This window comes from Canis aureus, chromosome 21 (assembly GCF_053574225.1).
Source record: "Canis aureus isolate CA01 chromosome 21, VMU_Caureus_v.1.0, whole genome shotgun sequence".
Taxonomy (NCBI): domain Eukaryota; kingdom Metazoa; phylum Chordata; class Mammalia; order Carnivora; family Canidae; genus Canis; species Canis aureus.
Window position 1 is genome coordinate 39,426,087 of NC_135631.1, and position 15,871 is coordinate 39,441,957.

Below are 15,871 nucleotides of genomic sequence, written 5' to 3' on the forward strand. Positions count from 1 at the left end.
CTGTTTTTATTTAATTATCTTTCTGAATTACTACTCTATTCACATAGCTCAAAAATTCACATATAAAAAGAATTAAAGTGCAATCTCACTTCCATATCACAATAAGAGTCCTCATTTTTTACAGGTTTATTTATTCACTTGAGAGAGGGGGGAGAGTGCAAGACTGCATGTGGTGGAGGGGAAGAGGGAGAGAGAATCTCAAGCAGACTCCTCGCTAAGCATGGAGCTGGATCTCATGACCCTGAAATCATGACCCAAACTGAAACCAAGAGTCAATACCCAACTGACTGAACTACCCAGGCACCTCCCTCATTGTTCTGTTTTTTAAACAGCTGCATAGCATGCCATTATGTGGATGCTCATAATTTGTCTAGCCAGTCCCAACAGTGCTGCACTGGGGATTAACATAAGAATTATAAAGCACTTAGAATAAAAGGACTCAAGAGACACCTATGATTACCTTTTAAATCAATCTCACCTTTATTTCCTTTCACCTGCTCCATTTCTCAATGCCTTGGGTCTCCATTCATTCAATATGATTCTCCACCTCCAGTTTGGCTGTCACATTCAAGTTTGTGTAGAGATCAATAGGCCATAGTTTACATGCCCTCAGGAACCTTGTCATCTAATGTTTTTGCAGCATTCTACATCCTCTTAAGGATTTTTTTCGAAGATTTTATTTATTCATGAGAGAGAGAGAGAGAGTGAGAGAGAGAGAGGCAGAGGGAGAAGCAGGTTCCATGCAGGGAGCCCGATGTGAGACTCGATCCCAGGACCCCGGGATCAGACCCTGAGCTGAAGGCAGACGCTCAACCGCTGAGCCACCCAGGCATCCCCTTTTAAGGATTTTTTTTTCTTTTAAGGATTTCTTACAGGTAGGTAGAAGCATATGAAATGATAGAGCATATAGGGGAATAAAGAAAGTTCTGGGGATGGGAGTAAGGGATTGTCAGCAAGAAAATATCATTTAGGAAATGAGACAGGGCATCTGATATATAAATTATGGGTTTTTTTCCTCATTATAAAATAAATGAGCACTGTGGAAATTTGGAAATTTTCCATTTTTTCTCATGCATAAATAATACATATTGAATCTGAATACATATATTTGTACATATATATTTACATGGCTGGATATTATCTTAATAGTTTTGCAGTAAAAAAATTTTTTTTAAAGATTTTCTTTATTTATTTGAGAAAGACGGAGAGGGGGTCAATCTGAAATAGATTCCATGCTAAGCATGGAGCCAGACACAAGGCTCTATATCATGATCCTGATACCATGACCTGAGTTGAAATCAAGAGTCAACGCCCAACTGACTGAACCACCCAAGTGCCCCTGCATTAAATATTTTTCACTTAATGTGATATCATAAACATTTTGCCATGTTAATAAGCAGCTTCAGAAGCATAATTTTTAATGGTTGCATAATATTTTCTAATATACACATCTATGCCTTAGTTAACCACCATCCTTATTATTGGACACTTTGGCTACTTTAAGTAAGCTCTACACCCAACGTGGGGCTTGAAACCATAACCCTGAGATCAAGAATCACATGATCTACACACTGAGACAGCCAGGCAACCCCCAATTTTTCGTATTACAAGTAGAATTCTGGCTATGGTCTGTGTGAGTTCACATGCGATAGTAAAAAAAAAAAAATAAATAAAAATAAAAAAAAAATAAAAAAAATAAAAAATATTCACCTGTAAACAATGTTAATACTCATTTCAAGTATTGGGTAATTACAAAGGGAGTACATAAAAACTTACAAGTGGACTTAAAATAATATGAATGGTAGACATTTATGTGAGCTGCTTCTTTATGCACAATAGTTAAACATAATTATAGCAGCTAACATTTACTGAGACTGTGATTACAGAATCACAGTATCCATGAGAGGAAAGAATTATCCACATTTTTCAGATGATGTATTTGTGGCTCTGGTGGAACAGGGATGGGATTCAGGTGTTTTGATTTCAGAAACCCTATATGTATGTAAGGCTGCCTCATTAACCGTGTGTCAGACTGGTCATGCCAGAATGTTTATCTAATTTTATCTAAATTATACTAATTAGAGGCATGTATTCTCACTTGTTATTTGAGGTAATGAGGTATGGTGGTTTTAAGCACATTACAAGTGAGAGCAGAGGTCAAGGAAGGCTTCAGAGAGGATACTGGATTTGAATTTTGGGTAGAAGGCAGAAGACAGGGCATGTGATTCTGCATAGAGAAGTGAGAGGTAAAAATTAATACAAAATGTTCGTAGAATACCAAAAGCACCGTAGAGAAATTATGTTTTAAGTGGTTACAGAAAATGAAACTGGAGAGGTTGATCAGAGCCAGGTGTTATAGGACGGTAAGGGGCCGGCTCTAAGCTTCAAATGAATCCATATGCTCTAGTTATTTGATTCTATTCACGTTCTGCTTTGTTCTAAGTAGAACTACTGATCAGGACGCCCGGGTGGCTCAGCAGTTGAGCGTCTGCCTTTGGCTCAGGGCATGATCCCGGTTCTGAGATCGAGTCCCACATCGGGCTCCTTATAAGGAGCTGCTTATTAGGAGCTGCTTCTGTCTCTGCCTCTGTGTATCTCTCATGAATAAATAAAGTCTTAAAAAAAATGGAACTACTGATCAAAACCACTCTGCCATGGAAAAATTATTTAATTTTATTAAAAAAATGAAGCCCCCCTCCAGCATTAATTTGCTATGACTCCATAAGTTGATAAATTCTAAAATTTATTTTTCAACTGGAACACCTGAAAGATCATTAATACTCACAAGATATGCTTCCAGAATCATCTTTGGGGTAAAAAGCTCAGCAACTGAAATTGATGCTCAGGTTTGAGTGACAGATATTTTAATAAGAAAAAGTTCTGAACTTTATGTAAAAATGGAAGAAGAATCTAGTGGTTTACCAGTCATTTCTTTTTCTGAAATGGTAACTTTAGTCAAAACACTACAGACATGATAAAGCTGCAAGTATTATGGGAGGGCTAGTCATGAAAAACAACAGTTTTCCACCCCTCTTCTCCCCAAGTCTAGCCCAACTTCTTGGAACTATTTTCTTAAAATTATTGTTTTTAGTTCCTCTGGCGGGTTTATTTTGAACTCTATGTCAGTATTTCTCAAAAAGAGTGCTGTTAGTATTCTGGGGGGACTTGTGTGGAACTGCCCTGTGTATTTAGCGCTTTTGTCCCTGACACTCAATGCTAGGAGCACCTTCAGTCACTTTGACACATTTCCAAATCTAAGTTTGGGAACTACTTCCTCAAAAAGTTAGAGCTATCCTATGACCCAGCACTTGCACTATGGGTATTTATCCAAAGGATACAAACATAGTGATCCAAAGGGGCACCTGCTCCCTAATGTTCACAGCAGCAATGTCCACAATAGCCAAACTATGGAAAGAGCCCAGATGTCCACTGACAGATGAATGGATAAAGATGTGGTGTGTGTATGTAATATATGTATATATATGTGTGTGTGTGTAATATGTGTATATATATGTAATATATGTATATATATATTACATATATTACACACACACACAATGGAATATTAGCCATCAGAAAGGATGAAATCTTGCCATTTGTAATGATGTGGATGGAACCAGAGGGTATTATGCTAAGCAAAATACGTCTGTCAGAGAAAGACAAATAACCATATGATTTCACTTATATGTGGAATTTAAGAAACAATATGGATGAACATAGGGGAAGGGAAGTAAAAACAGAAAGGGAGGCAAACTCTAAGAGACTCTTAACTCTAGGAAACAGAGTTATTGGAGGGGAAGAGAAGGAGGAGACGGGCATTAAGGAGGGCACTTGATGTAATGAGCACTGGGTGCAATATGCAACTGATGAATCACTAAATTCTACCCCTGAAACTATAATACACTATATGTTAACTAAATTGAGTTTAAATTAAAAAATTCAAAAATACTAAAAAAAAAATAAAGATTGAGAATTACTATTCTGAGTAATAGAATGATATGGCTATTTTTTAAATCATGGAATTTAGGCATTATCTACGAATGCTTATCATTATAAATGAATATTTAAGTCTCCTTCCCATTATTTTTGCTAGGTTTTTTTTTTTTTAAGATTTTATTTATTTATGAGAGACACACACAGAGAGAGAGAGAGAGAGAGAGAGAGAGAGGCAGAGACACAGGCAGAGAGAAAAGCAGGCTCCATGCAGGGAGCCTGATGTGGGACTCGATCCTGGGACTCCAGGATCACGCCCTGGGCCGAAGGCAGGCACTAAACCGCTGAGCCACCCAGGGATCCCCTTTGCTAGGTTTTATTACTATTTCATTTTGTTTACTTATGGAACAAATACAGGCGAATTCAGTCTCTTACCCCCTTCTAGAATTTCTATTAGACATTGATTGGAACTTCTTGTATCATTGTGTTTTTTAAACCTCTGACATTTCTCATCTTTTTACTTCAACGAGCTGATTCCAGATAACTTTTCTCAGATTTGGCTTCCAATTCACTAATCTACCTTTGGCTCCAATATGTTATTTAGCTAGAATATTAATTTTTAAAAAATCAATGTTTGTATTTTTATTTCTATATCTTCTTTTTGAAATATGCTGGTCTTTTTTTCATAGTGTACTATTTTCCCTTTAGTCTTATATTCATCTCTTTAAAGTTTTTAACACACTTAATATTTTGTCCATTTATTTCCATTATCTTCTATTCTTGAGAATCTAACTCTTCTATTTGTTTTTTTGTTGATACTCCCTTATGGTTGTTGGCAGGTTTTTAAAATAATGAGCTCATATTAAATGGGAGGAGGGGTGGTTCCTTATCTCTTTAGGCCTGAGGCCATGTCTTCTTTCCAGGTCTGAATGTGTGACCCCATCCCTACACCCTAGGATCCAGATCCCACAGAGAGATGCCTATGGGTTGTGCTGAGCATGAGATTGCACATACTGCTCTTTAAAAACATTTTTCTGCATTCTTCTGGTACTCTTTATTTAAAATTCACTATATATTTAAACATTTAATTGTGTTTTAGCCTTTGTTTTTGTGAGTCTGTACCGAGGGGAGGTCCATAAAACTCAGCTTAATCAATCCTTCATGTTGCCAGAAGTTCCATTATTATAATTGTGTGCAAACTCCCCATCACTGGTTCTATCTAGTGAATGGAAGTCAAGTCATTCTTCTTGGAGCTCACTGACTATTTGACCTAATTTGTATTAATTTCTTTCTAAGTCTGGTTAGCATCTTTCAGTCCAGGATTTATTTTAATTGCACTTGAGGAGTTACACTTTTAACTCTCATTTTGCTGGAGCACATCCTTAGGTAATTGATTCAGGAAGTATACATCTAAGTAAAGGGTTAGAACCTTTGAATGTCTGAAATGTCTTCATTTCATGGATAATTTCATGGGCAATAGAATTTTAAGTTCAAAATACTTTTTCCTCATATTTTTTTATTTTTGAGAGACAGAGAGAGAGTGTGCGACCAAGGGTAGGAGCAGAGTGAGAGAGAATCTTAAGCTGGCTTCATGCTCAGCACAGAGCCCAATGTGGGGCTTGATCTCACGATCCTGAGATCATGACCTGAGCTGAGATCAAGAGTCTGATGCTTAATGCAGTTAGCCACCCAGGTGCCCCTTCCATCATAATTTCAAAGGCATGGCTTTATTACATTTTAGTATCCAGTTCATTGATGAGAAATTTTATGTCAATCTTAAGTGACTTTATATTCCCTTTTAGATACTAATTTTAGGAGCCTCTCTATATTCTTGGGACTCTGAAATTTTATAACAATTGTATGTTTGTATGGATGTTATTTTCCCAATCACTTGATAGATCCTTTTTGTCATACTTCTTAAGTACACGGATTTTTTTCCCTAGTATTTCTTTGTCAATCTCTTTCTCTCCATCTTTAAAAATTTTTTTCTTTCTAGAGCTCCAATAGGTTGATATTGGACTTACTGGTCTGCTCCTCATATGTTTTTTTTAATCTTTTCTAGCATATATATTCTCTGTCTCTATGACATTTAGTTGTATCTTTCAGGAGATTTCTTAAACTTTTTTTTTTTAATTCTGGTATAGTTAATATTACTATGTTATATACTAGATTCCTTAAACTTTATCTTTTAGTCCTTCTAATTATTTTTATCATAGCAATCTTTTTTTTAAAAAAAGATTTTTTTTGGTCTGTTATTTTTCTTCTAAAAGAATTCTGTCTAAAAATAAAATAAAATAAAAGAATTCTGTCTTTGTGCATGGAAGTATCTTCTTAATCACTCTGAGGTTACTCAGATTTTTAAAAAACTATTTTGAATGACTGCCCTGAATGATCTCCCCTCTGGCATTAGTAACTATCATTTTTAATACTCCTTCATATGTCAGGTTATTCGTAGTTATATATTTATATTTACAAATCAAAGACTTCATTGACTTTTCTGGTTTTCCTCCATTATCATCTATCAAGTGTTTCCAGCATAGGACCCTTCCCTGAATGAAATGGTGATCAGGAGGCTATTGCACCAGAGTTGGCTCTGCTGAGTGCTTGTTTGACTTTAGGGTTTTTCGGGCAAGAACTGGTCTGTAGGCTAGGGCTCACCCTCTTTCCAAGAGCTAGGAAGAAAAAGGATTTATCTATAATACCAAACTCATATTAGAAGCACTGGTTCATTTTATTTAATGCACAAGAATTTCCATTAATCTCTCTGCTTTAATGCCTCTGCTCATCCCTGCTCTGTCCTTGCTGACTTCATGCCCAGAGCTTCTTTCTAGAAGATCACGCTCATTCCCACCGTGGTCCTTCTTGTGCTAATCTTTAGTTCTGTTTCACGGTTACTTTCCTCCAACCGTTTGTCTATCTCATTCTCTTCAGAGTTCTATTCTTTGCATAATTTTATAGCCTTTTAAAAAGAGTTACAGGATAAAGAGGCAAATGCTTGTGCTTAATCCTTCACTTACTTTTTTTTTTCATTTTGAAAATTGAGGTGTGTGCTAAGTTTATCAATCAAATGTATTTTTAATATAAAATGTATAGGGGGATCCCTGAGTGGCTCAGCGGTTTAGCGCCTGCTTTTGGCCCAGGGCGCAATCCTGGAGTCCCGGGATCGAGTCCCGCATCGGGCTCCTGGCATGAGGCCTGCTTCTCCCTCCTCCTGTGTCTCTGCCTCTCTCTCTATGTCTATCATAAATAAATAAATCTTTAAAAAAAATAAAATGCATAGAAGTATGAGAAGGATTTGAGAGCATTTACTACCAAATTGTAAACAGAGGTTACGTTTGGGTGGTGGAATAGTGGGTAACTTTATTTTTATTTTACTTTCTAGGATTCCCATAGTACACACTATTATTTTTGTGACAAATGTAACAAAAGCAAGTTGTAAGTGCTGATAGGAGTAAAAGGGACTTTTCTGTATCCTCTCAGGGGAGGTGTCTGCAAACACAGGAGACCCTTGGTGGAAGGGTGAGAGTCATGTCCAGAGGCCTCTCAGAACCCTAAGTTTGAGAATAGCACTGAGAGATGGATGTGGATATATATGCTGGTTGACCAATCTAAGCTATCAGGTCTGTTTTCATACTTCACTTATAACCCTGGAGGCAGGTACTATTTTTTCTGCTGCCAATTACACATATCAGGCCCCCTACAGATTCGCTCACCACTGATAGCTGAAACCAAAACCACTGAGAGTCTGCTGTGGGAATCATACAGGAGGGTCCAGGTAGGTAACGACAATGACTGAGGTGAACCAAGTGAGTCTGTGCCAATCTAGAGAGTGCATGCCAACCCAGCCCCTGCTGCATACTGGCTTCCATTTAAACATTTTCTTTATATTTAGGTTCAGTTTACATAGAGCAAACTGCACAAGTCAGTGTATTGTTTAATGAGTGCCACCATGCATTTCAGACTATTATGAATAGAACCTTTCTGTCACCCAGAAATTTTCCTCATGCTCCTAGTCAATCCCTAGTACATCCCTAAAATCATCAAAGATTAGTTTTGCCTATTCTACAACTTTATATAAAGATTCATTTATTTGAGAGCAAGCGAGCGAGCATGCACGCATGCAAACTGGGTGAGGGGGAGTGGGAGAGAGAGAAACTTAAGCAGGCTCTGTGCTGACTGTGAAGTCCAAAGTGGGGCTCGATCTCAGGACCCTGAGATCATGACCTGAGTGGAAACCAGGAGTCAGATGCTTACCTAGCTGCGCCACCCAAGTGCCCCATTCTAACACTTTATTTAATAGAACACCCAATTTTTAAAGAGAACTTGAAACTACGCTTTAATAAAACTTTATCAACTTTTAAATGTCAGAGGCCAACACAGGAATTTATAAAACAATGTGCAGACCCAACAAAACACACAGGCTAAATTCAGCCTACCAGCAATGTGGCCCCTTTCTGCCTGGCCTACCATATAAAGCAAGATATATATTGCACAAACTTCTTAATTTTGCTCATGATTGTTGGCTTTGATAATCTACCCTACACTTTTTATTCTTTAGCAACTAATAGTGCGTTCTTTACGAAGGAAGGGAAACAGGGCATCTGGGTGGCTCAGTCGGGCATCTGCCTTCGGCTCAGGTTATGATCCCAGGATCTAGGGATCAAGACTGGTCTGGAGCTGCCTGTTCAGCAGGGGCACCTGTTTTTTCCTCTCCCTCTGCTCCTCCTCCTGCTTGTACTCCCACCCCTATCCAATCAATAAATCAATCTTAAAGAAAAAAAAAGGGAGAGCCTCATCTGCAGGGTAGCAAGCAAGCAAGGGGAAGGAATGGGAGACTCAATCCTACTCCATAGCCACCTTGGGAAGAAAGGAATCCCAAGGGAAGGAATGGGTAGAGGCTGATTGGTGAGGAAAAGAAAGCTGAAGACCACCCTGAGGGCAGGCGTAAGAAAGAAGAAACATTACAAAGCTGCCAGGATGTTGACAAAACAGTAAGAAGCCTCATCTTCCCATCACTTCATAAGCATCCCACCTGAAAAGGCCCCAAAAGACCCTTAAAGATGACTTTAGCCTCTCCCAAGCTCCTGCCCCACACCCCCCACTCTCCCAGATGGCCTGTCCTTCCCCTTCCCACCTTGCTTTAGCCACCTACCTCCCTGCCATGCTGTGTGCCAGGCACATGCCTGCCTCAGGCTCCTGTCCTAGAGCTGCTCAGAACCTTCTCCTTCACCACCTTCAGGCCTGGGCACACCATCATTTTCTCCAATGGAGCTTTCCCTAACTACCTGAAATTTTTTTTTTTATTATTTTTTTTTATTCATGATAGTCACACAGAGAGAGAGAGAGAGAGAGAGAGAGAGGCAGAGACACAGGCAGAGGGAGAAGCAGGCTCCATGCACCGGGAGCCTGATGTGGGACTCGATCCCAGGTCTCCAGGATCGCGGCCTGGGCCAAAGGCAGGCGCTAAACCGCTGCGCCACCCAGGGATCCCAGCTAACTACCTGATTTTAAAAACTGCCCAGCTAGCTCCTTCACTGCCTTCTCCCGGCTTTATTTTCATCCAGAGCATGCATCGCCCTCTCACCCACACTGTATGTCACTTCATTGTCTGTCTTTGAGAATGAAAGCTATGTAAGGACAGGTACATAATAGGAATTTACGGGACATTTATTGAATGAATGGGTGAAATCAAGGAGGGAGGGAAGAAAGAAATGAAAACCCCTGCTAGCTTTGGAGACTGTTGTTAAGTGTTCAATCAGACAGGGACCAGTTAAGAAAATTTTATCTTTTCTAATTGTCTTGCAACATTTCCACTGGATATTCTTTTCTAATTATCTTGCAACATTTAATTGTTTTGAGGGAGTAAAGATTTAAAAAGCAAACTAATAAGAATCCTAGGGACCAGACCAACCCTAAAAATACTTATTAACTTCAAAAATTAAGTTTGTGGGAGGAAAAAATGCTTAAGCACACAACTGAGCATTTGAGTTTAGTAATAATTTTTTTACTTAAAGTTTTAAGTTAAAGTTTTAAGTTAAAGTTATAAGGACAAAACCCATCTTTTCATAGTACATTTACTCCTGCCTCTTTTAAAAAAGATTTTTAGGGCAGCCCAGGTGGCTCAGTGGTTTGGTGCCGCCTTCAGCCCAGGGCCTAATCCTGGAGACCTGGGATCAAGTTCCACGTCCGGCTCCCTGCTGGAGCATGCTTCTCCCTCTGCCTGTGTCTCTGCTGCTCTCTCTGTGTGTCTCTCATTAATAAATAGATAAAATATTTTTAAAAAATAAAAAATAAGATTTTTAGTAATCTCTACACCTAACATGGGGCTCAAACTCATAACCTTCAGATCAAGAGTCACATGCTCCACTGTCTGAGCCAACCAGGTGCCCCACATTTACTCTACCTTAATTTAAGAAGAAGGTAAAGAATAAATTATGAAATAACAAAATAGCATGTGCCTAATATTACTAAATATTTGAGAATAATGATCAGCAATAAGCATATGAAAATGAATACAAGACTTTTTTTAATGGCAGGGATCCGGCTCAAGATAGATGGAGAGGTGGGAGCTAGCTGGTTCTGTTGGTCTGCATTAGGTCTTGGATACCAGGTAAGGGCAGTTCCTCTAAAACACAAAGGTAAAGAACTCTGGTGTCAGTAGCTTTCCTAGGTTAAGAAAAAAAAATATTCCTCAACCCAAGACACCATTTAGAATTAACTCAGGCCCTGGGATCGGTCAGTGCTGGATTAGACCAAGTGTGTTCAGGCTGCCAATTCACCTATAGAGACACCCCTCCATCCACCATGATTGGAAGATGGCAGGGAACATGCTGGAATCATGGGCCACAAGTCCATATTTTCCAACACATAGCAGGTGAAATACAATGATTTGCCTACGTTTTAGAAAGCCTGAAAATGAATCTGGAGCAGCTATAAGGCCAGCAGCAGAAAGAAGAGAAAGAAATCAAGGGCAGCTCCCTTGCAATCCATGGGCCCTCTTACCCTTGGTTCTATGTCTCCTCCTTAATGCCTTTCCATCTTTTGTCAACTCATGTCCGTTTCTCTTTTACTGATCTGACAGTCACACATACATACTGTTTTTTTCGTCTTCTAGGTGTTTTGGGATGTGAAGGGCAATAGGAGAAAAAAAGAGTAGGATAAACAGAAATGAATTTCATGGATTACAATTTAATAAGTTATATCTTTAAATCTGAGAATAATTTTCAAAGTGTTAACATCTACAGAATTAACAACATAATGGCAACAAGACCGGGTCCCAACGAATGACTAAGGTAAACAATATGCTCTTTTTTTTTCCTATCCCAGTTCTGGTAACTGGATAGTCTACAACTACCTGAGAAGGTGCGAGGATCACCTTTTTTATCTTAGTTTGGACACAGAAGCTCACATTTCAGCAACGATCAAGGTCATCATCTTTATCCCTTGCTGACACTTTTCTCCCATACCCCTACCAGTCACAGATCACCTCTAGGAAAAAATTTCAACAGGCTATTGAACACTGGCATGGATACCCAGAGGAGAGAGACAATCGTCTCTGGGGACACTGAGGAACAGCTAGTCATCCTGGATGGGCAAAGTTACACCGAGTTCAGTCCATCACACGCACTGGGCACTAAGGACTCGCAAAGCACTGTGGGAATACTGAAGCAGTGAGAAGGCACAGCACCTTCCCTGAATGAACTGAAATGGCCCGGTGCAGACTGCTTCTTAGGAAGGCATATTTAGGCTTGGTTACCACTGAGTGTATGGAATCCTGGGCCAGGCTATGGAGACCAGGGATTTTGTGGGCCTGCTTTCTATCTTCAGGTGACATGATCTTAGAATCAGTTCTTGGTGAGTACTTAACCCAATGATTCTCAATCTTGGCAAGACATTAGTGTTTCCTGGTTGCGGGCGGGGGGTGGGGGGGCTGCTTTTAAAAAACAGAGATGTCTGGGCCTGCCCTAGTCCAATTTAAATCAGAATCTCTGATCCAGTTGCTTTCTTTTTTTTTTTTAATAAACTTTTCCTGTGATTCAAATGCATAGAATTATACAACTACTGATCCCATATGACACAGAAAAAAAAATTAATAAAAAAAATTAATCTCTAAAGAACTGACTTGTTACTTGTCCAAGATCAGACACCTAGTTACAGATACACCTTGGATTAAAACCATGGTCTCCACCAATTTACTCATCCAATTAACATCTATCAATGGCATTGTAAGGTTGGGACCAACCACCTAGCTGTCACTCAAGAATAAGGTAAGTCAAAGCTGCTTCATATCTAAGGATCAGTTAGGCTGGTCCTGATCTAAGTTAAAAGGAGAGGGTAAGCTGTGCTGCTTCTGGCAATCTCTCTCTTACCCTTTCCTTCCAAATAGTGGTGTACGATTCAGGACTCTGGAAATGTTAAGAAATCCTGTGCTCTGCATAAAATCTATCACTACCCATGACCTGCTTTCCCATTTTATTAGTTCTAGGGGGCCCTCTACCTACCCAAATCCAATGTGCAGCACAAAGGGCCGGGGACAGGTCCCCAGATGAGAGATCTGGTATAGTTCAGTGAAACCTTGATTAGTAGGGCTGAGAGCTGGAGAATGGAGAGCTCGCTCCTCGGCCCTAGGACAGAAGAAAGGGAAGGTAAGCCAGTGGTTGCTGGTTTGTTCTTTGAAGGAAGTGATGCCCAAAATGTTTCTTAATGTGGTCCATTCATTCCTAATGCCAACCAACTCTCTCCCAAGACACTACTGCTATCGCAGTGGTTTATATGGAATATGGTAGTTATGTAATACAAAATACACACACAAACACACATATACATGTCCTTCCCAAAGGTGAACACTGGTGTGTGTGTGTGTGTGTGTGTGTGTGAGAAGGCAAGTTCAAATTCTGAATTCAACCATTCCCATCCTGAGCAATTCATGGTTACAAAAGTCAGTATGTGAGAAACTGCTCTGAGTAGGGCATTGGTACCAGGAGAAGAATCTCAGAAGCACTTTTCTTGAGAAGAACAAGAAAAAAAAAATGAGATTCATGATGTTCAAGATAGAGGCTGATACTGATCAACTAAAAAATTAACAGGGCAACTCTTTCATCTTTTACAAATAATACAATTATTACTTTCTATTTACAGAGCACTTACTCAAAAGGCCAAGTATTTATTCCATTCCAAAGTAAATGAAGTTGTATCCACTCTGTGGATTTACCCATATCTTTGCTTCATTTCCATTTCCCTCTGACTGAATCACTGCCCCCGTCAAGGGAGGTCTTATTCCCCTGAAAGATATACAGCATTTTGTGTGTGTTTTTAAATATTTTATTTATTTATTTGAGAGACAGAGTGAGCATGGGAGAGAGCACATGAGCAGGGGCAGAGGGAAAAGCAGACCCCTGCTGAACAGGAAGCCCAACACTGGGCTCAATCCCAGGACCCCAGGGATCAGGACCTGAGCCGAAGGCAGATGCTTCACTGAGTCACCCAAGCACTCCAGATATGCAACATTTTGAATAGTGTATGTATTTTCTAGGAAAAAAGTCCTTAGCTTTGACAATATTAAAAAAAATCTGTCTCCTCCCCCAACCCCATTCCCTAATACAACTGTTTATGAGGGTGAAGCTAAAGAGAAGATGATGTAGTTGATGATTGCTGGTATCTACAATGAGTTTCTGAAATTGGAGATTTTCTGGAAGTGTCTTCCAAAAGAACTGAAGGATGTCATGAAATTGGATCTATCCTCCAAAAGGATGAACTTAGATAAAATATAATTTGGGAAGCACCAGAGGATTACATTTATCCATGCTGACTTTGTCTTCTTTTGTGCACAGCTGTACTAGTTTGAAACCAAAGGAAAATCATCTCCTAACTTTGTTGATTTTGACTTTATTAACTTGATGATAATGCAAACACTAGGGAAGATGGACATATCTTCTTATTTAGTTCTATCTCCTAGAAAATCTCTTATTTGGAATAAAATGCTAGAAAAACTACAAAATGATTAGGATATTAGGGGGACACACATGGCATTTAGGGTGAGATAAAAACTCAACTTGTTTTTCCCATATTTCAAGCTACATAACAAAGCTGCAGACATCAGAACAATATGGTATTGGCTGAAAAACAGACACACAGATCAACAAAACAGAGTAGAGAGCCTGGAAATAAACCCGCACATACGTGATCAGTTAATCTACAACAAAGGAGGCAAGAATATATAATGGGGGAAAAGACAGTCTCTTCAATAAATGATGCTGGGAAAACTGAGCAGCTACATGCAGAAGAATGAAACTGGACCACTGTCTCACACCACACACAATAAACTCAAAATTAAGGACCTAGATGTGTGGCCTGAAACCACAAGATTCCCAGGAGAAAACACATTAGGCCTGGAAAACTCAATTTTTAAAAATGATTTTATTTATTTATTCATGAGAGACACACAGAGAGGCAGAGACAGAGAGAGAAGCAGGTTCCCTGCAGGGAGCCCGATGTGGGACAGGGACTCTAGGGTCACGCCCTGGGCCGAAGGCAGACGCTCAAGCGCTGGGCCACCCAGGTGTCCCTCAACTGGTTTTGATTTAAATTGAAGACGCAGCACAAACCTGCGTCTACACCTGACAGGTGAGTCCACTGTTGTTGCTGTGGTTTTAATTGGAAAATTCTTCTATCTTCCATTCTTCTGCAGCGTTTAGCAAAGTGTCCCATACAGGGAAGGTGCTCGAATACTTGCTGGATTGAGGCAATTCTTCGGTATCGCTCATAAATTAATGAGCAACTTGTAACTCTGTATAGTTTCAGAGTAGTTAAAGAGAAAAAAAAGAGATGCTACATCACAGGATTGGGCCTTGAGGTGTTCCCTAACAGACCAGAAGGCTTTCCAGCAGTGCACTTAAGATAGCAGGCAGAGCAACCTTACCTAGGCGGTCTTCCCTCGGAGCTTTTTTCTAATGCAAATTAGTCTGACTTTCTCTCCCGGGCCTCTGGCCTCCCACCTGAGTCTTCTGAACAAAGAAATACTACAGTCATTAGACGGACTGCCCGGCAAAAAGCGATTCCAAGTTTCATTTCAAATAGGCCTCTGCTTCCTGGGGCATACTTCAGCTTGCCCTCTATTTCCAAGCTTAACTTAAATTGTGGATATTATGTGCATTTTTAAAAATTTTATTTACTTATTCGAAAGAGAGAGAGGCCGAGACACAGGCAGAGGGAGGAGCAGGCTCCATGCACCGGCAGCCCGACGTGGGACTCGATCCCGGGTCTCCAGGATCACGCCCTGGGTCGAAGGCAGGCGCTTAACCGCTGGGCCACCAGGGCTGCCTTATTATGTGCATTTTTTAAAAAAAGATTTTATTTATTTATTCATGAGAGACACAGGGAGACAGAGGCAGAGGGAGGAGCAGGCTCTGTGCAGGGAGCCCGACGCGGGGCTCGATCCCAGCCACCCCCCCATCCCGCCCTGGGCCGACGGCGGCGCTGAGCCGCGGAGCCCCCGGGGTCCCTACACACTCGGTGCGCTTCTGGCTAAGGCACGGGCCTCCCGGTTCTCATGGGGGGAAACAGCTGAACCTCGGTGCTCTGCAGCCCCAACTACCATTTCTGCTACGAGCGCTCCCATCCACGGGGGACCAGCGCCAGACCCCGAAGCCACAACCCGCCCCGGCCCCCGCCCCCGCCCCGGCGGCCCTCCCTCCGCCCGCTCCCCCCGCTGCGCGCCCGCGACTCCCGAGCGCCGCTCTTTCCCGGCGTGTAAGGGGGCGCGGGCGGCGGTCGGGGGCGTCTACGAGGAAAGCCCGCGGACTGTAGGCGGCGGCCACTCGGTCGCCTCTTCAGCTTCAGGGAGTCTGAGCGCCGCGGACAGACGGCGCGCCCCGCGGCCCGGCCCCCGCCGCCCCTCCTCCCGGCCCGCGCCCGCGCCCCCGCCCCCGGACGCCGCGCC

General features: G+C 41.1%; 1 protein-coding gene across 7 annotated transcripts in view; it reads right to left on the reverse strand.

The window, feature by feature from the left end:
* The window catches only part of SLC26A5 (solute carrier family 26 member 5), a 61,098-nt gene that overhangs the window by 45,092 nt on the left and 135 nt on the right, over positions 1–15,871 (reverse strand). For 3 of the 7 annotated variants that reach the window (XM_077863947.1, XM_077863952.1, XM_077863946.1), the window contains exons 2-3: positions 12,431–12,557; positions 10,936–11,040 (exon numbers count right to left, since the gene is read on the reverse strand). The exons of 1 other annotated variant lie outside the window; for it this stretch is intronic. The gene's annotated coding sequence lies outside the window, so the exon portion shown is untranslated. Of the gene's footprint in view, positions 1–10,935; positions 11,041–12,430; positions 12,558–14,851; positions 14,937–15,871 lie in introns of all 7 variants that reach the window. 3 more of the 7 variants (XM_077863948.1, XM_077863950.1, XM_077863949.1) reach the window with 3 other exon arrangements.